This window comes from Sus scrofa, chromosome 4, assembly GCF_000003025.6.
Source record: "Sus scrofa isolate TJ Tabasco breed Duroc chromosome 4, Sscrofa11.1, whole genome shotgun sequence".
Lineage (NCBI taxonomy): Eukaryota > Metazoa > Chordata > Mammalia > Artiodactyla > Suidae > Sus > Sus scrofa.
This window is the reverse complement of record NC_010446.5, coordinates 30966420-30989488: the sequence shown is the minus strand read 5'-3', so window position 1 is coordinate 30989488 and position 23069 is coordinate 30966420. Positions and strand designations below refer to the sequence as shown.

Sequence of the window (23069 nt, the reverse complement as noted above, 5' to 3'; positions counted from 1 at the left end):
TACACAGTTATTTACCATAACTTGACCTTAACTTTCTCATCTGTACAGTGATATATATTTAGACCAAATAAAACTTTCTGAGTATTTTTTTCTCTTGCTCTCTTTTTTTTTTCATATAGTAGACCATATGAAGTACTGTATCTATTTTCTATTGTGATGAAATAAATCACCACAAACTTTGCTGTTTAAAGTAACATCCATTTATCAGCTCACAGTTGTGTAGGTCAGAAACCCAACATAGCATCACAGGTTCTCTGCTTAGGGTATCTGTGAGGCTAAAATCAAGGTGTTAACTGGGCAAGTTTTCCTCTGGAGGTTGGTTCAACTAAGGAAAGACATACTGGGAGTTGCCATTGTGGCTCAGTGGTAGTGAACCTGACTAGGATCCATGAGGACACAGGTTCAATCCCTGGGCTCACTCAGTGGGTTAAGGACCCAGCGTTGCCATGAGCTGTGGTGTAGATCACAGTCACAGTTTGGATCCTAAGTTGCTGTGACTGTGGTCTAGGCTGGCAGCTGTAGCTCTGATTCAACCCTTAGCCTGGGAACTCCCATGTGCCATGGGTGCAGCCCTGAAAGAAAGAAAGAAAGAAAGAAAGGCCTGCTTTCTTCTCATTCCTTTTGTTGGCACAATTTAGTTCCTTGCATTTGTTCAACTGAAGTCCCAATTTCCTTGTTGACTGTCAGCTGGATGCTCACTCTTAAATTTTAGGGGCCACTCTCTTTCCTTGCCTTGTAGCTGCTTCCATCTTCAAGCCAGTAACTACAGGTCAGATTCTTCTAGTCTGAATCTCTGGCTTCCTCTCCTGGGGCTAGCCAAGAAAGCTCTCTGCTTATGTAAACGGCTTATGTAATTAGGTCAAGGCCACCCTGATGATCTCTCTGTTTTAAAGTCAACAAAACCTAATCGTGGCGAGTTCCCATTGTGGCTCAACAGGTTAAGACCCCGACTAGTCTCCAAGAAGATACGGTTTGATCCCTGGCCTTACTCAGTGGGTTAAGGATCTGGCACTCCCGCAAGTTGCATTGAAGGCTGCAGATGTGGCTCGGCTTTGGCATTGCTATGACTGCGGTGTAGGCCACCAGCTGCAGCTTTGATTCATCCTCTAGCCTGGGAACTTCCATATGCCACAGGCATGGCCCTAAAAAGAAAAAAAAAAAAAAAACCTGATCATGGGAGTCACATCTATGATATTCATAAGCCTGGGGATTACACAGGTGTGTACATTGGAGGGGAGGAGGATCCTGGGGACCATCTTAGAATTCTGCCAAACGCATTTTACACCACGTATGCAGGGCACAGTCAACCAAAACACAGTGGGAAAACAATTTCCTAAAAGCATTTCCTTTACTCTCCATTCTGATCGTTATTTTCATTTTTTAAATGCAGTAAATTGATTGCATGGTCTATAGTTGTGACCTATACCAGACTAGCTATTTGAAGTCCTTTCAGATACCTTAAAATTCTATTACTATTATAATTATTTTTTGTCTTTTTATGGCCACACCCGCGGCATATGGAGGTTCCCAGGCTAGGGGTCGAACTGGAGCTGTAGCTGCCGGCCTACACCACAGCCACAGCAACACCAGATCCGAGCTGCATCGGCAACCTACACCACAGGTCACAGCAATGCCGGATCCTTAATTCCTGAGCAAAGCCACGGATTGAACCAGCCACCTCATGGTTCCTAGTCGGATTCGTTTCTGCTGCGCCCGAATGGAAAATCTTAAAATTCTATTATTATTTTAAAATAAAAGTGTTCATTAGAACTAGAATAATATAACATTAAATACACGGGCTAGCTCTGATGCCTACAGATGAAAACGGAATAGAATTGTTCCCTACTCCAGTGTGTCTTTGTGATCAATAGAACTACTTGAGTTTGACAGTGTATCCTTGTATCCTTCAAAAACATAGTCTCTGCTTAAAGGTGGAAGATGAAACCCAAAAGTAGACTCAGCTATTGTTAATACCCCATGTATTCTCTACCTGTAAGTCAGAGAACTACGTATAAGGACTCCTGAACCAGTGTGAAGTAGGCAATGAAGAGGTAATGAAGACAACTGGGCACACAGGATCCAGTTACTGCCTACAACCTGTTACTGCCTAAGCCTTGCTTGTACAATCCATGTAATACTTGTTCCTTGATTCAGACTCTAAAGCCAAAGTCCACATGTCTCTCTTCAGCATCTGTGACCATTAGTAAGAGGTACCGGTGTCTTTCCATTCTGAGATTTTTTTTCCCTTTGACCGTTAGGGAGTGGGACAGCTCTGGAATAGATGTCCCCATAATGAGAGTCATTCAGTGACACACCAAATGCTGATTGGTTTCCCCATCAGACCCTGCTGTGGGAAGGCCTCCTGGAAGATGCTGCTCAGAATAGAAAGAAGAGTAATACAGACAGCCTTGCTTTTGAGGTGGTTACCACGTATGTGGGGGGAAAAGGAGCGCCTGCTGGAGGAATCACACCAGACTATAAAGACACTTGGAGGCTCTTTATCGGTGACATAGATCCAGTCACCCTTCACCACCCTCTGTCCTCCCCGCTTATCAGCTCCCTTGGCATCTGTCACTTAGGCATCTTCCTTACCTTCTTGTGTTGGCATATCTGTCTCCATACCCAGTCTCAGTTCTTATGGGTGGGGAAATATGCTGTTAATTTCATGAATCCCAGCACTTAGTACAGTGTGAGGTGCACAGTAAGTGCTAAGTAAATGTTGAAGGTGGGAAAGGGGAGGGGGAGAGGGAGCTGGTGGAGGTGGAGGTGATGAATCTTGCCCTTCTGGGTGGAGGAGGAAAGAGGAGATCTGAGAGTTCAGTTTAAGGAAGAGCTGGGAAGACTTTAGGACATTAGAGAAGGGTTGGACCCCCTGCTGGGGAAACCAGTAAATAAGATCATACAACCTTTACATCTGTTAGAAGATAAAAAGGTTTCAGTTTGCAAAGCCCTCTTTTTTCTTTTTTGTCTTTTTAGGGCCACACCCATGCCATATGGAAGTTCCCACAGGCTAGGGGTCAAATTGGATCCGTAGCTGTTGGCCACAGCCACAGCCATAGCCACAGCAGTGCCAGATCTGAGCTGCGTCTGACCTACACCACAGCTCATGGCAATGCTGGATCCTTAACCCACTGAGCAAGACCAGGGATCGAACCCATGTCCTCATGGATCCTAGTCAGGTTCGTTAACCACTGAGCCATGAAAGGAACTTTTTAAATTTATTTTTATCGAAGTATAATTGATTTACAGTGTTGTGATAGTTTCTTGATTTATTATAAGATATTTAATATAGTTCCCTGTGTTATACAGTAGGACCTTGTTTATACTATTTTATATATATAGTAGTATGCATGTATTCATCTCGAATTCCCAGTTCATCCCCCCCTTTCCACTTTGGTAACTATAAGTGTGTCTTCTATGTCTATGACTCTCTGTTTTGTATATAAGTTCATTTGTATCATTTTTTTAGATTTCACGTATAAGTGATATCATATAATATTTGTCTTCCTTTGACTTCACTTGGTAATAATTTCTAGATCCATCCATGTTGCTGCAAATGGCATTATTTCATTTTTTATGAATATCCCATTGTACATATATACGGCATCTTCTTTATCCTTTCGTAAGTCTGTGGACATGCAGGTTGCTTCCATGTCTGGGCTATTATCAATAGTACTGAAAAAAATAGCACTGTGAAGATAACATACATTAGGATCCATGCATCTTTTCAAAATAGAGTTTTCGCCTTTTCCAGATATATGTCCAGGAGTAGGATTGCTAAATCACATGGTAGCTCTATTTTTAGTTTTTAAGGAATCTCCATACTCTTCTCCCTAGTGGCTGAACCAGTTTACATTCCCACCAACAGTGGAGGAGGGTTCTACTTTCTCCACACCCCCTCCAGCACGCATTGTTTGTAGACTTTTTGACGATGGCTGTTCTGACTGGTGTGAGGTGATAACCTCATTGCAGTTTTGCTTTGCATTTACTTAATAGTTAGCAATGTTGAGCATCTTTTCATGTGCCTATTGGCCATCTGTATGACTTCTTTGGAGAAATGTCTGTTAGTCTTTTGCCCATTTTTTGATTGGGCTGTTAGTTTTTTTGATATTGAGTTGTGTAAGCTGTTTGTGTATTTTGGAAATTAAGCCCTTGTTAGTTGCAGCATTTGCAAATATTTTCTCCCATTCCTTAGCTTGTCTTTTTGTTTTGTTTCTGGTTTCCTTTGCTGTGCAAAAGCTTGTAAGTATGATTAGATCTCATTTGTTTACTTTTGCTTTTATTTGTTTTGCCTTGGGAAACTGACCTAAGAAAACATCTCTACGGTTTTATGTCAGAGAATATTTTGCCTGTGTTCTCTTCTAGGAGTTTTATGGTGTCATCTCTAATACCTAAGTCAGCAAAGCCCTCTTTTATTACTTATGCTATGTCAATACTCTCTACAGATTCATGGAAAAGGCAGAAAAGGATTGAATTTAGTCTTCTCAGGTTCCTGGCTCAGCAGGGCTTCCTAACAGGGCCAGTAAGGGGGCTCCTTGGCTAACAGGTGTCTGGAAAATACTTCTAGAACATTCCTTCATTTGAGACCTGTCTCTCAAGTCCTCACATGGTCAAGTGAACTGACAACCAGCTCACCTTTTTTAATCTCCTGTTTGCCCTCAGGCATCAGCCTCTTTTTGTCCCTTCTGCAGTCATTTCACTGTACCACCTTCTCATTGTGGAACACCATCTGTGATGAATCAATCAGTGTTCTCTACACGTTGGTTACAGTCAGATGAACAAATTCAAGTTTACTTGGGGGGGATGTATTTACTCAAACTTTTCTGTATATGAAAATATGTTCATTTATTAGCCTATTCACTTTGTAAATAAATATTTATTGAATGCCTACTACACTCCAGGCCTTATTCAAAGTGTCACTAATACAAGAGTAAATAAGGCCAAGTCTAGGCTCTTAGGTGCTATATTCTAGCCGGAAAAACACGCTATAAATCAACATTTGGATATTTAACACATTGACAAGAAATAGTAAGTTTTTAAAGGACATCAAGCAGGAGGAAAGTGATAGAAAAGTTACCCTGTAAAATGTGTTTAAATCTTACACAGTGTTTTTTTTTTTATCTTACACAGTTTTTGTAAACATTGTCACAGATAAATTATACAGTTATGAGAAATCAATTAGGGTGGTTTCAGTTACAGGACATTCGATATATTAATACTAGATATTTCAAAGAGTTGTTTTTCACTTGGCACAAAATTGGTTTATGGAAAGACTAATGGAATTGATATTTGCAGCATGAGGAAGAAAATGGTTGTGGGAGAATTTAATGATACTCAAGCTTCCCAGCATTGTTTTAAAGAGGAGATGCCCAGATGTTCTTCATTTCTGACAAGGAAAGTTGTAGCAAAGAATACTGAAATTAAATATTGGAGGAATGTAACAAATTTGAGCATATGTTGCTGGAAGGTTTGGGTTTGTTTTGTTTTGTTTTGTTTTGTTTGTTTGTTTTTCTGAAGTACAGCTGTTACTTCTTTAGACTGGTTTAGGCATCAACTTGCCTGGAAAAGTGCTAAGATGAGCTCTCAGAGATCCTAAATGGCTGTGATCAATGGCAGGGAGGCCGAAGGGTAGTCACTCCATCCATCCTGGTTACTAAGCTCCTTCTTTTGTTCAGAGCTGGTGGATCAATGGTGAGGAACTTGACCTCTGGAATGTCTGATGTCTGAGTTAGATTTCCATTCCCACTGCTAATTATGTGACTGTAAACAAGAGGCTTCGAATCTCAAATCATGAGGATCGAACCCGCAACCTCATGATTCCTAGTTGGATTCGTTTCCACTGCGCCACAACAGGAACTCTGATTTCAAAGCATTTTAATATATGCATAGTCAGCTTTATAGGTGACAAACAAATATGTGTTGAATTTGATGACTGCTTATAACATTCCTAAAGGCTGAGTGGGATGCTTGTTATGGCCACTGGGTAGCATTCTGTGGAATTAAGTCTCTGCATGTTGAATGACTTATTCATGATCACACTGGAAATAATGGCAATGCTAAAAACAAAACAAACAAAAAAACCTAATTAGACTTATATCTAACAAGCTTATTTATCTTATTCTGTTAAAGTGACCATCTTTCCCTTCTTTTCTCCCATCCTTCTTTCTTTCCTTCTTTCCATCTTCCTTTCTCTCTTCCTTTTCTCACTTCTTTCCTTGTATTAAAATGGACTGCATTTTGTGAAATGATAGCATGGTATATGTATTGCTTTGGCAGAATTTTTTTTAATAAGGTGTGTTATTTTTAAATCTCCTTGCTTGTCAAAATTGAGTTAGGAAATGTCCCCAAAATATTCTTTTGAAATATTACTCTTCTGTGAAATTTAAAAATCTGAAATCTGAAATTTCTCTTGTGGCTCAGCGGGTTATGAAACCAGTTGGTATCCATGAGGATGCGAATTCGATCCCTGCCCTTGCTCATTGAGTTAAGGATCTGGCATTGCCATGAGATGCACTGTAGGTCTCAGACATAACTCAGATCTGGCATTGCTGTGGCTGTGGCATAGGCAAGCAGCTGTAGCTCTGATTCGACCCCTAGATGGGAACTCCCTAAAATGAATAAATAAAAATAAATCTGAGAAGTTCCTGTTGTGGCTCTGTGTTAATGAATCCAACTAGGAACCATGAGGTTGTGGGTTTGATCCCTGGCCTTGCTCAGTGGGTTCAGGATCTGGCGTTGCCTTGAGCTGTGGTGTAGGTCGCAGACACAGCTCGGATCCGGCGTTGCTGTGGCTGTGGCATTGGCCGAGGGCTACAGCTCCGATTCAACCCCTAGCCTGGGAACCTCCATATGCTGCAGGCGCAGCCCTAGAAAAGACTAAAAGACAATAAAATAAAATAAAATAAAATGAAAAAATAAATAAATCTGAAATCCACTGATCTTGTCCTGCCTGTAGAATAGAATACCTTCAACTTTCCAAACCTAATAAAGCACAGTTAAATACAAACTTATTTCTTGCTAACCCTAGGCTGCTTACATATTGAAAAGAGAGTCTACAGAATGAGGGGTTCCCTGGGAATTCTGAGTAGTTGGCAAAATTAAAACAGTAATAACTAGTTTGGAAACTCTAAAAAGGGAAAAACAAGACACATATTTAACTGCTTTTTAATTGCAATACACCAGGCATTTTAAAATATCATCACATAACTTATAGGTCTCTCATTTTGAATCCAGACATTTTAATTATAAGAATAAAAAAGATCAACTCTAAAGTGAAAATACTGTAACAAGAGAAAGAAAAATATAACGGAAAAGACTAATCCTGCTGGAGGCGACACATCCTACAGCATGAAACTAGGTCACCACTGAACCACAACCTTCTTTCTAAGCTAGAAGAGTCTTCATGTAAAGGCAGAAAGTCTCTCTGATTTAATCAGAAGAATCAACTTGCCATACAGGTCACTGTCTATAAGCATAGGAACTAAAATGGGCAACTGCTCTGAGGGTTCAAATTAAATTATGTTCTTGAGAAAAACAGCTTTATTTTGAACTGAAGTTTGTTCTGACAGTTTGATGACTTCTTATATTATCTGGGTCACAAAACTATTTAAGGAAAATTATTCTATTTGCTGAGGTTCCTTGTTACACATGGAATCTGAACTTTCCTAATTGGACCTGGGCTTTTCACAGATTTTGAAGATTGGTGCATATATAGAGTTACCTTTTCTTTTGGATGCACACTGCATTAGAATGGGCCATTTTTATTAAGATAGGAGAATTTGAAGATACTGAAAATCCAAGTTCAATTTTTTATTCACTTGTGGGATAAGCAGACCTTGGGGTTCAGTGTATAAGCATCTTTGTCTGTGTGTATCTATGTGTGAGAGAGATATCTGAATGGGTTTTTATTTAATACCATTTTTAAATTCCATTTAAAATCCACTTTAAAACATGAGGCCTAGGAAAACTCACATGAAAATGCCTTTCAAACTCCAGAATAAATACAAATGCTTTCTTCCAAGAGAAGTTAGATTTTTTTTTTTTTAGTAAACATTTATACAATTTTCAGTACGTTTTACTAAGCAATAGTGAGTATACTGGAAAGAAGAAAACAATGTTTGTTTGATACTCCTGTAGATTGGTAGTGTTTGCAATGTGCCAGATAAGCTTGCCAACTCTAATTTACAGTGTTATCACCATACTCTATACATTTGCCTTATTCTCTTTACCCTCGTTGGGTTACTGTTCTCTGTCAGAAGTAATCAATTCAGGATCAAGAAACGCAGCTTAATCATGGCTGTGATAAATGGATTAAAAAATGTCAATACCCCCAAGGTTCCCCTGAGCTACTGGTGTTGGTTTGGTGTTTGAGTTGCTGCCTAACTTATAAGGTATTGAAAACAAATTATACCTGTCAAGTTATTTAATGATTTCTAAGCAGCCTAATTAAAGTTATGCTGGTTAAAGCTGTGGAATAATTAAAATGAGCATTGTTTCATGGTGGAGAAATAACCATGATCCTATTTGAAATTTCCTAAATTCCTGTAAAAATAAATCCTTCAGCACTGTCAGCCATCAAAACTTGCCCTTTCCACCTGCCAACGCCTGTAGGAACATTCCATTTCACGACACCATGGCTAAGGGGAGGAAATGACAGATTATGAAGAAATACCAACTTTATTTTAAACATTCAGGAATGGAATTAATGGCAGTTGGAATGGTGAATATAATATGTCCAAATTTTCACAGTAGTTCCATTTTTTAAAGAGCGTCAACTTAAAGGGGTTCTAGGATCTTATGATTCAGAAATAAAACTATTGATAGCCCCTCATTATCTTGCACACCTGGAACTAGTATAATGTCATATGTCAATTATACCTCAATTAAAAAAAAATTTAGAAAGCAGTGGATATTACCTGATTTTTTAAGATGTGGCTTTTCTTCCTACTTCCTGTCAAGAGCATTCTTCACACATTAAAAAAACTACATGATTTATGGTTCTCAATAAAATTTTGACTACGTTCACAACTTTGACCAAAAGAATATCACTTCAAAGAATGTAAAAGTAGTTAAAAGTGGGGCATATTTGGGGGAAGGCTTCTATTTGCTATTTCTGCCAGAGGTTTTGAAATGATTTGACTCTAGTTAATTACTTTGAATAACCCAATTATAAATGTTTCAGTGACCATGTGTAATAGATTCACTCAAAATCACATGCACATCTACATGCAAGCAACCTTTTGTGAGCTATTTTAAAACTTCAGAATACAAATGTTAGATCATCTGGACAAACTCTGAGATAAAAAGCCTTTGTGTTGGTATAATCTAAGAATAAAAAGCTATGTGAATTTTTGGTGGAAATATGATTTCAAAATACAGAAAATATTATGTTCAGCAAAGTAGTTTCACAGCTTTTTAGTAGGTAAAAGTAACCTACTAAGAGAAATTCATGTGTTGGTTTGGAAGTAAGGTTATGTATTACTTACCCTGTTTCTTGTAACCATGTATTATGTTTGAAGATCACAAAGTTAAATACCTTTAAAATATTATCTGATTAAGTCTTTAGCAGTTTAGATGGATGCTTCCTGGGGAGAAGCCCGTTTTGTCTGTATAATCATGGACAGCAAGTCTTAGCATCCCATTTCCTCCATTATGTTTGGTCACATAGTTGCTAAGCCTGATTGATAAGTTTGATTTAAGTCTCCTGGAACATTTTGTCTTACAGACATTAAGTACTAAGACATTATTACATATTAAGTATATGGAGGATAGTCCATCACAGAGAAAGAAATCAGTGCCTGTTGGAGTTCCTGTCGAGGCTCAGAGGAAATGAATCTGACAAGTATCCACAAGGAGGCGCGTTCGATCCCTGGCCTCACTCAATGGGTTAAGAATCTGGCCTTGTCACGCGCTGTGGTGTAGGTCACAGAAGCAGCTGGGATCCTGTGTTGCTGTGGCTGTGGCATAGGTCAGCGGCTATAGCTCCAATTCAACACCTAGCCTGGGGACCTCCATATGCCGCGAATGAGGCGCTAAAAATATAACAATAACAACAACAACAAAGTTAAACAGTGCCTGTCTTCCTGCTGAACATGTTTTTTTTTGTTTGTTTGTTTGTTTTTTTTTTATTCACTAGGATTTGCACTCAAGGATCCTTGGACTTTATTTTGTTGTTTAAATTTAATGCATTGGTAGAAAGGACATTGATTTCCTCTCCTACTATTCTCTGTGCCAAAAGGAGGCAAAAATCATCCTCAGTGGTATATTGGAGATAAAATATCATAAGTGCCCACAAAGAGTTGAACCTTGTGACTCTGTTTATTGAGTGTCTCATTGACCAATTCAAAACAATTTCCTTTTCCATTAGATAATTTTAGTGTCTTTGGGGTCTTTATCAAGTACTGTTTCAAGTGAGTCAATATATAGCAAAGGTTGCAGAATAATGTTTACTCAACTAAAGAAACAGGGTATTTGATGTGCTATTTGGAGCTACAGAGTTTCACTTCTTGCTTTAAACAATTCTCTCAAAGTACAGCTCTTTTGCAATAGGAGAAAGACTCCCGTAAATAAACACAGGGTGAGTGGAATGGGCTGGAGATAGCCGTAAAGATGCACTAAAATAAGAAAAAGAGGACTGTAAATAGTAATTCTCTCTCTCTTCGTGCTCTTGTTTTTCACCTCTTCCCTTATATAAGCCTATCTAGAGCTCAATTCAATGGGTGATTTTAAGAATGCTTATTCATTCATTTAATAAATGAATGACTACTATTGACCATAGACAGTTGGAGATGAGGCTTGAGAAAGATGAGCAGCCAGATAATGGAGGGCCTTTGCTCTGTACTGCAGAATTTGGACTTAATCTTGATGCTTTGTGAATTGTTGAAGGATTTTTGCCTAGGGGCGTACTTTGAAAAGGCTGCTTTATAAAGAGACGTTGTGAGCATCATGTGGAGAGTGGGTTGGAGATATATACGCCTAGAGAAAGACTAATCTTTTAGATGTATAGCATAAGGGGTAATTAGATATTATGCCTTGGCTCTGGCATTATATAGACCTACTTTGGGATACTTGCACAGCCATTCTAAGTAGTTCTGTGACCTTGGACACGTCCTTTAATCTCTCCGAACTTCTGCTTTTCCTTTGGGAACTGAAACTATAACCCTGTACCACGAAGGTTTGTAATAAGATTTATATGAGATAATGTGTGCAAATTGCTTAATATATCCTGGCACAGAGTAAGCACACAGTAAAAGTTAAATAAAAAGTAAACTATCACAACAATGTTAACGAACAGTGACAAGGTCCTTGTCTAAAGCAGAGGCAATATGAGAGGAGAGAACTACTGTGAGGTGATGGACATAAATGGAGAGAAAGTGGAGATCTGCTGGAAATGAAGAAGAGGAAGATTTTCCAATCAGTACTATGATTTCAAGTTTTAAATGCTTAAAGCCATGACAGCTGATGTTTTTCAGTTAATATATCTTCTTTTCTAAGCAAAACAAATATTTCTATGGGCCAGAACAAGGCGTGAAAACACATAGCAATAAAGGAACATGAAGCCCATGGGCCTTTTGGGTTCCAGTCCAGATATAGTCAGGGCCAGCCAAGTCCTCAACTCTAGCAGGGTGGCTGGGACAAGGACACCAGGAGCTGTCATAGTCAAGGATATAGATCAAGGGGACATGGCAACCAAATGTAATCTGGATGGGATCTTGGAACAGAAAAGGGCCATTAGGTAAAATGTAAGGAAATCTGGAGAAAGTATGTGCTTTGGTTCATCGTAATGTGTCAGTATTTATTCAGTAATTATAAAAAATGCATTGCACTAATCAATTAAAATTTAATAATAGGGGAAACTAGGTGTGGGGTATATGAGAACACTACTATCTTGGCAATTTTTTGGTGACTCTAAAAACTACTCATTAACAAAAAATTTTATTTTTAAGAAAGGGTACCATGCACACTAGATGGGCAGAAATCTACTCACTGCTTCAAACTTAGCACCTGAGCAGGGATTCCCAACCATGAAAGGAGGCTGGAAAAAGCTGTGATCACTGCCCACCTTGGATTATGGCTCAGTCTAAGCTTTGGAGGCCAGAGGAAATAGAGCAAGGCTTGAAGGCTGGACCTCAGAGAAGCCAACCCTCCATTCTGCATCCAAATCGTATTTCTCCTCATAGGCAGCATATGATGTGAACCACCAAGACCTTATTCTGAAGGTCTTAGGGGACAAATAGAGCTAAAGCAAAATGGCTAGAGAAAAAAATGAAGGCACTGGAAGGAGAAAAAAAATGCAAAACCTAGAAAAAAAAATGTGAAACCTAAGAGCTTCATTTCAAGAGGAGCCTTAAATTAAAATTGAAGGATATGGGGAAAGCTAAAACTAAAAGTCACCAAATTACTCAGCCATAAAAAAGAGTGAAATAATGCCATTTACAGCATCATGGGTGAACCTAGAGATGATTACATATTAAGTGAAGTCAGACAAAGACACACATGATATGATATCGCTTGTGTGTAGAATCTAAAAATATTCCACATATGCGGAATCAGATGAACTTATTTACAGAACATGTAGGCTTACAACCTTTGAAAGCAAACATATGGTTACCAAAGAGGAAGGGGGTAGGCACTGGAGGTTTGGGATTGGCAAATGCACACTTTGGTAAATGGAATGGGTGGTCAGTGGGACATGCTCTATAGCACAGGGAAATCTACTCAGTGTTCTGTGATAACCTACATGGGAATGGATGTGTGTGTACGTGTGGCTGAATCACTTTGCTATACAGCAGACATTAGCAACATTGTAAATCAACTATATTTCAATAAAAGTTTTACACAAATGTCGGCTGGAAAAAAAAAATTTGGACGAGGAATTCACTCAAGAAAATGAAAAAAATAATTTTTTAAAGAGACTTAATTGTTTGCATGAGGTTTCTATGATAACGGTTGAGTTTCTGATTTGTACATCTAGGTGAATGGGGTTAGCACTTACAAAGATGGACAATGCTCAGGGGATAGATCTGGACATAGGATATTGAGTTCCATTGTGGGTTAGTTGATCTTTGAGGTACCTGGGGAGTTAGGCAGTTGGACCTGCAGTTCTGGTGCTCAGGAGGTAGGTTTAGGATGAAGATATCACTCCAGATCAACATGTAAGTGTCGAGGAATTTCTTAAGAAGAATGAGTAAAGTGAGAAGGAAAAGGGTCCTACTCAAAATTTAAAGGATAGGATCAGACCAGTAGGCTGCAAAGGAAACTGAGAAAGAATACGTGGGGGCATAGGAGGAATCTGTGATAACCTCAAGCTCAGTCATCCTATAACTTTGTCTCTTTTTTGCCTCTACTAGTTACTTAGGAAAGAAATGAAACCACACAATTCATATGACCAAATGTGTAAAAGATTATCGTGCTGGGGCCTTGACATGTTCATAAAACTATCTTGCAAGAGGGATGGGGTGGGAGGGGAATATTCTTTGTCAGAGAGAGGAGCAGCAACTTCTCTTTGGCTCCCTTCTTTGCTCATCACTGGTGATTTAAGTCTACTGAGGTAAGAAATCTGTCAAGAAAAATGGAATGAACTGGGATTGATGTCTTAAGTATGACATCAGAAACCTTTTGATGTTAAGGGCAAATCGTTTTTATCTGATTTAGAGAAAGGCCAATGCATCTGAAAACATCTTTTTCCAGTACTGAATTAGTATTCATGAGTCTGTCCTCTTTAGTCCAAGTCACACTTGTGATTCATTCTGTTTAAACACCCTATTTACTGCAGAGTCATGCCACATCACACAATCTGAGAACTTTCTCTGACATTATTTTGGGACTTGTAGAAAACTTCAGGATAAGCAGCAGATAGCAAATGACTCAGGGTCTAAAGGCAGTTCTGTAATAGACCACCTGAGCAGGGAAGAAGGCTTGCTTTTACTTTTCATCAGCAGGATTCAGAGAAGAAAGCTTTAGAGCCTTAAGACTCTTCTAAAGAATTGCTTTTTAAATTTTAATGTGCGTTGGAAACTTACAAAAATGCAGATGCTGACGCCATAGGCCCAGGGGGGGGCCCACCATTTTGCATTTGTAACAAGACTCCAGGTGATATGGTCCATGAATAGCAGGGGTAGTCTGAAGAGCCTGAAGACTTCTTCACTTGGCAACATATAGAAAATATTTTTCAGTATTTGAACCCAAGTTATCATCCTGGACTAAAAATATATCTTTCCTGAAACAAACTACTTAACTCCAAGCCCTTAATGCTTATGATATTGGAAACTTTCAGAGCAAGAATAAGAATGTGAATGTCTTCACACATGCGAACACATAATTTTCATATGGTCAGATACACAAATGACTATAAAGTAGTAATAGATAAAATTACTTTAAGATTACAGCTCTTGAGAGATATTAGCAACTTCTGAATTTGATTAGTCAAGGGTGCTATCTGGAACATTATCATGTAGTTTAGTGCAGAGCAGGAGAAGGTAACATAGGTTCTGACACAAAAGAGGTCAGAAGTTAGCAGTTTACTGGCTATTATAGCTCTCATATATTATGTTATATATAATACAATATAATAAAAATATTTAATATAATATATATGCCATATTATAGTTCTACTGGACCAGTTGTGTTGATGAAGTCCATTGATCTTTTTTTTTCAACTTTTCAATGAGAATAAAAGCACTTTCTTCATAGGCTTTTTGTGAGGATTTACTAAGACAATACATACAAAGCTCTTAGCACTGAATCTGGTTGGTAAATTCTTAACAAATAGTTGTTGTTTCATTAAAGAAGGAGAATGAAAATGGAAGAGATGAGTGGAGAAGTCATAGCCAATCGGTAATCATTGGTAATAAGTAGTCTTGGCTTGGGGAAAATACATTATTGATATATTTTAATTTATTAATTTTGTTCTGAAAGCAAACATGAGGTTTCTGCGTCAGACTTATGATTACCTTCAGCAGTAACAGCACCAGTTTCCCTTCCTTCCACCCCTGGCAGCAACTCCACAAAGGGCAATGTCAGCTCTTGCTTGTACTGCAAGAAGCCTGAAATTGGGAGTCTGGACATTAATACAGGAGCAGGACAGCTGCCCTGTTCCCCTCTGGAAAGAGGGAGAGAAATCTTTGTCCCTAATGTAAATGAATCTTCTCTGGTCACTAAATTTTTATGGCCCTTGGCAAAACAAACAGAATAGCTCAGGGTTTCAGGCTCCTTTGAAATATAAACACATAGCTCTGGGGAGATAAATCTCTGCCCTGTCTCTAGAGCTCTTTATTTATTCAGCCATCCTTTAACCCAGATGCCAGTTTTCTTTGCTAATACTGAGCCTTCCAATGCCCTCTTCTCTCCTCCCTTCCCTGTGACTCGTGAATCTTCAGCAAAGTTGATACAAATCAAGAAATTTTGTTTGTGATAGGATTTCTTATGGAAACTGATAGACTAAGTTCCTTGTTCTGGTTGAATTGGTAGAAATAAGTAGCATTGACAGTCCCATAGCATAGAAAGACCTACCTCTAACCTTGGGGTCAGACACAGAGTCATTAACAGTGGAAAGAGGGGACTCAAAACTCAGATGATTTTGAACTGTTCCCACATTTTCTTCTAGTCAAATGTGTGGTCGTGGAGCTGGGTTACTTATCCTCCTGGAATTCTAACTCCTACTTGAAAAACTAGGGAATTTGATATCCTCCTCAATGAAAACCCTTATGAGCCTCTTATACCTGGATTTTAATATTTTAAACTGAGGTGCATTTCATAACTGCATCTATTTAGGTGAAGTTCTTTTGAGCATTGATTTTGGGCACAAGTCATCTAAATATAGCTCAAAATACCATTTGTTTATAAAAAACATCTTCAATTACTTGTACTGTGTCCTCTCTGCCATTTTTGGTATTCGTTCATTAAATTTGGTTTTTCCAAAACTAGGCTGGGCTTTTTTACCAAAATATACAAGTTTTAGGTTGGACTGGCTTATTTACTGTTCATGATTTGAACCATTCATCATGATTTGTCTTTTTACATTCTCCTAAACTCCTTTTATTTAGTATAATTGTTTTACTGTGTTAAAATGAGCATCTTTGTAATAATTAAAACCTTTATAGAGAGAAATCTTTTCTCAGTAGTTATATTCTTTGTTTTGGTTTCATGACCCCAGAGAGTTCTGATAAACTCAACAATTCTGAATAGCATAGAAATAGGTGTTTTGAGTGCAACAAAACATAGTTTAAGCTAAGCATGCAAAGCTTAGCAAAGCAAAATGCTAGATTCTTCAAAGCGAAGAAGGAGAAAAAACCTAACAGTTATGAGGACGTGTGTGTGGAATGCTATGCATTCTTATTTAATCATAAAAATCTTGTAATAGTAGGGTTTTTTTGTCACAGGTATACATGAGGTTCAAAGATATCCCATGATTTTTTTAAGGTCATTCAACCTGTAAGGTAGTATAACAAAAATTTAAACACATTTGACTCCAAAACCTATCTTATTTCCACTAAATTTCACTTTCTCCAAAGAGTCCTACTCTTTCATTGCAACTTATTTATCAGATGAGCTTATACAGGTAAGCTCATTGCATAAGCTCTATATAAACTGTAAAGTGGTATAAAACTGTGACATATTGGTACTATAAATGATAAAACGGAATAACTCATTTAAGCTTCCTAAAGAAAAATAACTGACATGCACAATTATACACTTAGTCTTGCTCTTGTAATTTTAAGTTCTCTCTTTTTTTTCCTTAGGTCCACACCCATGGCATATGGAGGATCCCAGGCTAGGAGTCCAATTGGAACCATGGCCACTGACCTACGCCACAGCCACAGAAATGCCAGATCCGAGCCGCATCTATCACCTACACCACAGCTCACAGCAATGCGGATTCTCTTATAACCCACTGAGAGAGGCCAGGGTTCGAACCTGCATCCTAAAGGATACTAGTCAGATTCGTTTCTGCTGTGCCATGATGGGAATTCCTAATTTTAAGTTCTCATATGTGTATTGAAATAGCATTTTATAATTAATGCATTGTTTCCACTGAAGCAGCAAACATGCCATTTCCATATTTTCTCAGTGAAAGCAGCGAGTGTTGGCAATGTTTGAAAACTTATTATATGGTTCACCTTGGGACTTGTTACAAACACGTGTGCATGCACACATTCTTTAGTAAAATATAAATTGAACTTCTGTAATTTGTTTTCACATTCCAATAAAATGTAAACTGATAAAACGGGAACCAAAATTAAGTTCTCTAAACATATTGCTAAAAAACGAAAAAGTAATTTAAAATGTCATACAATGGAATTTGGGTATGAGTTCTTTAAGAATGACTCATGTCAAACAAACCTTTTCTTTTTTAAAAACAAGATCTAAGGATTAGGAAAATGTCATAGAGAAAATATCTTGAGTTCAGCAGAACCATCTGACAAATTTCTTATGATGGCCAGTTAAAAAAAGAGGGAAATAAACATGAGATGATTTTGTGGATAGCTTTGAGGATGACTAATAATGAGAGGTCAGCTTGGAGAATGGTTTCTTGTATTGGGCCACAAGGCCTGAATTTAGGACTTTGTCTCATCAAATTTCACCATTGTCTTTGACCCATACGGATAAGCTCTAAATGGACACAATGCTGAGTGAGATCAAAATACGACAAGATAAGTTCGTCTTAAATGGTTAACTTTTTTTTTTTTTTTTTTCTTTTCTTGGGCCGCTCCCTCAGCATGTGGAGGTTCCCAGGCTAGGGGTCGAATCGGAGCTGTAGCCACTAGCCTACGCCAGAGCCACAGCGACACGGGATCCAAGCTGCATCTGCAACTTACACTACAGCTCACGGCAGTGCCACATCCTTAATCCACTGAGCAAGACCAGGGACTGAACCCACAACCTCATGGTTCCTAGTCGGATTCATCAACACTGTGCCACTATGTGAACTCCATTAAATGGTTAATATTTTTCAATAAATATATTAGACGTTAATTTTTCTCTGCCTGGCAAAGCTGACTGTACATGTACAGATTTCAGAAAAATGGATTTAACAGCAATTTGGATAAAAAGAGATCCATGGATTTTGGTTTTAAAAGTGAACTGTCAAAAATGTGACATAGAATGTCAGAAAAGGAATCTAATCTTGAATGATCAGGATCTCAGGGATTTACTGTAGCTGTGTTCTACTCTAAGGAAGAAGGATCTTCCAGTCATCTTCTACCTGTCTCCCAAGGGCAACCCCAACCCCAAAGGGCAGCAGTTCCAAGACAACTTTTTAGATTGTTAAGAAGAGCTACCGGAAAACAATAACAGCCCAAAGAAGGGATTCTAAGTCAACTCTGCCCAATAGTTAATCTATTTTGTTTGTTTGTTTGTTTGTTTGTTTTTGTCTTTTTTTTTTTTTTTTTTTTTTTTTGCCATTTCTTGGGCCACTCCTGCAGCACATGGAGGTTCTCAGGCTACGGGTCGAATCGGAGCTGTAGCCACCTGCCTACGCCAGAGCCACAGCAACTTAGGATCTGACCCGAACCACGTCTGCAACCTACACCACAACTCACAGCAATGCCGGATCCTTAACCCACTGAGCAAGGCCAGGGATCAAACCCGCAACCTCATGGTTCCTAGTCAGATTCATTAACCACTGAGCCATGGTGGGAACTCCCTCTATTTTGTTTTTTTAATAATACATTCACATTTCATTTTTTGCACAAATCCATGGTAATGTCTGTACCCTTCCCTTTTTTAGAACAATGCCATGCAAAATTCTGTTTGCATTTTAATAGACTTCTGAATGATTTCCTTTTTCTGTTAGTCCTTCATCGTTACCGCCCTCCTCATTTAGGAGGGTCCCTTAGTAAGAGGCAATGTGGAGGACAGTAAAAGCCTTGGCGATAAAGCCAGACATAGCCTGATTTAAACCCAGGGTCCACTGTTACTATGGGATATTGGGTCATTTGCTTAATTTTTCTGAACCTCTATTTCTACTCTCTAAAAAGAAGATGTCTACATCAGTAGGCTGTTCCAAGAATTAAATGTAGACAATGTAGTTGTTAAATTAGTAATTTAAGTGAAATATGGTGTTTAACAAATATCCATTATTAATAATTTACAAGAGTATTATAATTCATATTTTTTAAAAACTTAGAAATGTGTTGCAGGTATAGTAAGTGGTAGGTTGACGAAGTGATGATTATTATGTTAGTGTGAAATGAATTGGTATAATGGTGCTCCTGAGATGCAACATAAATCATTTATTCCCAATCCTTGTACCGCTACCAACAAGCATGTAAACTCATGTTATACACTGTCCTTAGTTTTCCAGAGGAAATGCAAGTTCTTTCACCATTTTTCTTTACATTAATCCCTACCAAAGGAGATACAGTAGTGAAAACATGAAGAAAACAAGCTCCCTCCTTCTTGCCATGCAGGTTGCGTTGACTCTAGGGGAATCGGAAAGCCATATCCTCCCCCAGTATCCTCTTTTGGTTTGATCCAAAAGCCCTCCGGGGAAAATCAAGCACAAACCTTAAAACAAAGAAAGACCTTTTTTCCAGAGAATCACTAATCCACCTGTGAAGAAAAGAAGGGAATACTTTTGATTCTCGGTTATTAGCTCTTCGGCAAAAGTAAATTTAGCAGATCAGTAGTTGATACCTGAGAAGCGCGGAAGTGACTTGCTGAGGTGTGATGAGCTATGGAAACAGGGTGATCTCAGTGAGTGTTAGAGAATAAGGGCAAGGATTAACACAGAGTAGCTGAAATGCAGAGCAGTCCGAGAGGGATCCCAGGGAGTGAACAGAGATCTTAAAAGGGGAAGAGGAGATACACACCATACCATGTGGGGCTAAGATACCAACCTTTCACATAGGGCCAGTATGTATTGCTTGTATTGGCTCTTGGCTCTTACATGTATCACCTGTTTTATCTTGAGCATATCCTATGAGTTATGTATTTTTTATCTCCATTTAACCAGTGAGCAAGTTAAGGCTCAGATAGGTCAAGCAGCTTGCCTGACTTCCCACAGTTAGCAACTGATATACCAGGGATTTCAGTCCGTCTTCTTTCTAAAAGCAGAAGTCTGTCTGCTTATATCACTGCCTTCAATGAGTAAAATGATCCTCTCTTTTAAAAGCAAAATTAGGGGTTCCCGTCGTGGCGCAGTGGTTAACGAATCCGACTAGGAACCATGAGGTTGCGGGTTCGGTCCCTGCCCTTGCTCAGTGGGTTAACGATCCGGCATTGCCGTGAGCTGTGGTGTAGGTTGCAGACGCGGCTCGGATCCTGCGTTGCTGTGGCTCTGGCGTAGGCCGGTGGCTACAGCTCTGATTCGACCCCTAGCCTGGGAACCTCCACATGCCGCAGGAGCGGCCCAAGAAATAGCAACAACAACAAAAGACAAAAGACAAAAAGACAAAAAAACAAATAAATAAAAGTAAAATTAGGGGAGTTCCTGTCGTGGCGCAGTGGTTAACGAATCCGACTAGGAACCATGAGGTTGCGGGTTCGGTCCCTGGCCTTGCTCAGTGGGTTAATGATCCAGCGTTGCCGTGAACTGCGTTGCTGTGGCTCTGGCGTAGACTGGTGGCTACAGCTCCAATTCGACCCCTAGCCTGGGAACCTCCATATGCTGCGGGAGCAGCCCAAGAAATAGCTAAAAAGACAAAAAAAAAAAAAAAAAAGCAAAATTATTTCACCATTTTGATAGCTACCCAGGTGATGGTCCTGAGCCCTTTGGAGAGAATTTTTTAGCTTGAGAGACACTGTTCAGCAGCTAAGGTTCTATTTGGAGATTACTATGAATATTACCTAACCTGAAATCCTAAAAGGAAATAAATTCACAAGAAAACAGACTGTGAGTAGCCTAAAACAAGTGTTTGTTAAACTGATGGAGCACCTGACAGGGGAACATATATTCTCCACCCCTCCCCACATAGGTTTATGTTACTCTTCATAAGGCAATTCCAGGAAGTTTTGGAGGCAAAGCTTCCAAAACATGCAATTTTTATTCAGAACTGAAAAAGATGATAAAAACAATGGGTTTCTTCTTCCTAATCTATAGTTCTGCCAAAGTTTATTGAGAAAAATGATATATATCCATATAGTCACATATATATAGTCATAAAATTATTTTTTCTTATTATATGTCCACTGTAAGTTAGGCTTTTTTTTTTTTTAAACAAATTCCATTCCCTTCAGTAAAATTGTGGTAGCATTTTTGCATACAAATAGATTCAGTTTAAATAAATGTTTCAAATATATCATGGTGTTAGCAAAAGTCAGAAAGTAATATCACTACAAGAAACCAAATTTCATATAGGCTTGAGGTCTAAGCTGAGACCCGATCAGTTTATCTTTGTTTTTCTTCTAGATTTTATGCTGATGAATTATTTCATTTTAACTACCTATGTGTGGGGGCAAGAGATTGATTAATGAAGTCCCTGAGAGAAGATATTGAACATTATGTACAAGTGAAAGAAAAGAGAAAAACCAAAAAAACTGTATAGAAATTATGTAATTCTTAGCCACAGCGATTTCTTTAAAAATTTATGAAAAGATTCTGCCGTCCTTAGGTGAGTTGATTTCTTCAGACACAAGTAGGTAAATTTCTCCCTGTAGATACTCATTGGTCAGCTGATATTACGTCATATCAGCTTAGGTTTGCTTAGGAAAACAGGCCACTCTAGGTATTTGAACAAGAAAAGACTTAATGCAAGGAATTAATGCCTACAAAGCTATGGAAAAGGCTGGGCACGAAGGTCAGAGAGAACTATTTCTGGTCTTGAAAAAAAAACAGACGTGCCAGTTTGACAGGAAGCAAGATCTCAGCTTGTCTGCAGCTCTGGGATAAATGATATTAGAGACACAGGAGGAGCCTCTGAAAACTTCACCTTGCCATCCACCCACAAGTCTGACTTTGCCACTGACAAAGGAAAGTTTCCTTCTCTTCTCCTTTCCCAGTCTTTATGAGTAACTCCCACCAATGGATCTAAATGGAAAGCTTACTAACTGGAGACTATAGACAAATCTAGCTTTTAGGCTTTGAGCCCTTTAAGCCATTGTCCCTAAAAGGTCAGGGATGGTACTGTATTGATATCTCTACAGTAGAGAGAATGCTGGGCTGTTCCTCTAAGTCTTAGGTGGTATTAGGCCTTCTCTCTGAAGGACTAGCTTGAATAATGTTGAATGAGTCAGCATTCTAAATGTATACATATCCTTTCTCATCCTGCCTCCTCATTTCAGGACAAGCCTTTTTTACTTCCCTTTACAAGATGATGTTTTTGTCAAAGCATATAATCCAAAGGGAGACAGATATGTGCAACACACAGGTAATAAAGAAGTTACCTAGCAACCAATAGTATTGGAAAAATCAGCTTTCTTTTGCCTTTTATGAGCACTTTTAGTAGCGAATCTGATCACATTAAAAAGAGGAACAAATAGGAACATATTTTGTTGTGTTCAGTTATATCTTGTTTTAGAAGGTAAAAGTTTATGGAAATGCTCTTTAAGATGTATCTGAATTTTCAACTGATGAAAACTCAGATACACCTTAGCTCTCATGGAGGAAGCCTCAGAGCAAAGGGCACTGCTTTTCTTGGGGTGTCAGACTTTTTGACTAGCACAAAAGTATGTAAAAGGTTTCTATGTTTCCCTGCAAATAAAAATGAGGGGGAAAAAAGATGATTTAGCAGCACCATTGACCTCCGTCCATTAGATACTAGAAGCACAACCCCCAGTGTGACAACTGAAAATGTCACCAGACATTGCCAAGTATCCCCTGGGAGAAAAGTCCCCCCTGGTTGAGAAACACTCTTCTAGACAATTCAGTATAATACAAAGTGGAAGTTGGAAATAGAGTGACTGAAAGGGAGACATCATTATTATTTTAGATAATTGTCTACCTGCTAAAATCAAGACATTCAATTAAGAACTTGTATGAAGAAAGACTTCAATAAAGTAGTTGCCGGGAGCTGTGGTGTAGGTGACAGATGTGGCTCGGATCCAGCATTGCTGTGGCTGTGGCGGCAGCTGGTGGCTGTAGCTCTGATTCAATTCAACCCCAAGCCTGGGAACTTCCATATGCCACAGGT

General features: G+C 38.8%; 1 protein-coding gene and 1 long non-coding RNA gene across 7 annotated transcripts in view; one reads left to right on the top strand and one right to left on the bottom strand.

The window, feature by feature from the left end:
• The window catches only part of OXR1 (oxidation resistance 1), a 519109-nt gene that overhangs the window by 265464 nt on the left and 230576 nt on the right, over positions 1–23069 (top strand). The gene's annotated exons all lie outside the window — the stretch shown is intronic.
• The window catches only part of LOC106510005, a 108278-nt gene continuing 91182 nt past the window's right edge, over positions 5974–23069 (bottom strand). The window contains exon 4 of one of the 2 annotated variants that reach the window (XR_001308091.2): positions 5974–6056. This is a non-coding gene — a long non-coding RNA (uncharacterized LOC106510005). Of the gene's footprint in view, positions 6057–19511; positions 19552–23069 lie in introns of those variants that run through there. The other variant, XR_002343686.1, reaches the window with a different exon arrangement.